At 42.4% G+C, this 2,263-nt stretch overlaps 1 non-coding gene across 1 annotated transcript; it reads left to right on the forward strand.

The window, feature by feature from the left end:
* The first annotated feature begins 387 nt into the window (after positions 1-387).
* trnaa-ugc (transfer RNA alanine (anticodon UGC)) lies at positions 388-463 on the forward strand. The gene has a single exon. It is a non-coding gene; the product is annotated as a tRNA-Ala (tRNA).
* The last annotated feature ends 1,800 nt before the right edge of the window (positions 464-2,263 follow it).

A 2,263-nucleotide genomic window follows, 5' to 3' on the forward strand; every position in this document is an offset into this window, starting at 1 on the left:
GTCTATGTAATACTGTCACCATTGGAGAAAATTCAATTTGGAAAGTTTTGAATCTCTCCCATTGTTCCAAAAAGAAACAGGGGATTTCGCATGGAAGCAGGAATGCCAGGAAATGACAGGCATTCTTTGTGGATGATTCAAACCTAAACTTGGGTTGGAGTAAAGGGGGGAACCAGAAGACACAATCGGTTCTGTCTCTGCTGTGAGATGAAGTCAAGAACCCTTTTAGTGACGTTTTAGTTTTAGGTCACTTGCCCTAATTCCATACTCAATGCTTTCCCTGCACACTTATACCAAGTATACAAATGGGCATCTTGAATAGTCATTCTGGTGCAGATAGAAAGCCTCTGCCTGTAAATTAAGTGACACTGCAGGTATGTTGCCCAGGGTCCTGTGTGGCTCAGTTGGTAGAGCATGGCGCTTGCAATGCCAGGGTTGTGGGTTTGATTCCCATGGGGGACCAGTATGAACATGTATGCACTCACTTCTGTATGTTGCTTTGGACAAGAGCATCTGCTAAATTGCACCTTTTTTTAAAGAAAAAATGTTTACAGATGTTGACATTTTAATAGTAGGCCTTCTATGTTTCTGTTAAGCAGCGAGGTTTAGTATCAATATAGTTTCTATTTGTTTAATTCCCATGGTAGAACAACCTTGTAGGCCCCCATTTGTCTTTGTTTGCTTCTCATTTCCCTTGCCTTACTGCATAGCTCTCTGTATGTTACTTAATGAGGTGTTACAGTACAGTATCGTAGCCAAGACAGAGCTGGCTGTAACGTATACACTGTAAAGCTTTACATTCAGTCAACCATTCAGTTGGTGGTTGAGGGAGGAGTTTCAACCCGCCTAGTTTCACAAACCCCTTTGCTATTGCTGAGGTGGCAGGAAAGTGCAGAAACGAAAGAAGAAAAATAACGTTTGACTCCCCTCTTTCACCCTCAATGTCCCTAGTGACACTCATAACTAGAGAGAGAGTATGTGTGTGTGGGTGTGTCTGAGAGAGAGCGAAAAGAGAGATTACTTGGGCAAGAGCGGTGCATTTTCACTGTAAGAAAAGGTACATTTGGCCATTCATAAGTGACACAAAATGCATTTATTTACACGAAGAAAGGCCCTTCAAAATACACCAGGCCATAGTCTTAAATCTGGACCTCCTCTATCATTCGTCTTCATTCTATTCAGACTACATGGTCCCATGGTCTACATGTAGTAGTGCTTCTCTCACCTGCCCCCCACCCCACCCTTCCTCATCTACTTCCTCCTACCCTTTTGGATTTAATAACAGCTTTTATTTCACAACCTCTTCCCTCTCCAGCTGTTCTCGGTTCCTACACACACGCACACACAAAGACACACACCCGTCCCTCGTTCCCGTTCCTCTACTCCTCCTCCTCTTGTTATTTAGTCCCACTGTGCAGGTAGTGGTAGTAGTTCCCGGTTCTTTGACCAGCGTAACGCGGCGGCCCACAGTTCCGTCCATCTCCCGCCAGACAAAGGGGGGGGGGGGGGGGGGGGCCTTGAGGAGGGGGATGAAAGGAAACAGGGACCGTGTGTGTGTGTGTGTGTGTGTGTGTGTGTGAGAGAGAGAGAGAGAGAGAGAGAGAGAGAGAGGTGTACGTAGCATTTAACTAGCACTTAAGATTCTTCCCAAAGAGCATTTGTTTTTGTTATCTTGTGGTTGCAACTGTAAGGAGTGAGTCCAAAATGAAGAGGGTTTTATCACCTGTTTTCTTGGATGGGAAAATAACAACATGTAAGCAATGTTTGGTTGCACATTTACGAAACAACAAATGGTCAGTGGTGTAAAGTACTGAAGTACTTTACTTTACTTGTTGACAACTTTTACTTTTAGTTCACTGCATTCCTAATGAAAATAATGTCATTTTTACTCCATACATTTCCCTGACACCCAAAAGTACTCGTTACATTTTGAATGCTTAGCAGGACAGGAAAAGTGTCCAATTCACACACTTCTCAAGAGAACATCCCTGGTCATCCCTACTACATCTGATCTGGAGGACTCACTATGCTTCATTTGGAGTGTGCCCCTGGCTATCCGTAAATACATTTAAAAAAACGTACCATTGTTTGCTTAATATAAGCAATTTTAAATTATTTATACTTCTACTTTTAAAAAAAATTACATTTACAAAATAATTGAAGCCTACATCTCTATTTACATGTAACACAGTCAGCAAAAAAGTCAGACCCAATGTCTTTGTTAGTTTTGGAGCCATATACAGTACAGTATCGGATGTAACAC

This window comes from Oncorhynchus clarkii, chromosome 20, assembly GCF_045791955.1.
Source record: "Oncorhynchus clarkii lewisi isolate Uvic-CL-2024 chromosome 20, UVic_Ocla_1.0, whole genome shotgun sequence".
Classification (NCBI taxonomy): domain Eukaryota; kingdom Metazoa; phylum Chordata; class Actinopteri; order Salmoniformes; family Salmonidae; genus Oncorhynchus; species Oncorhynchus clarkii.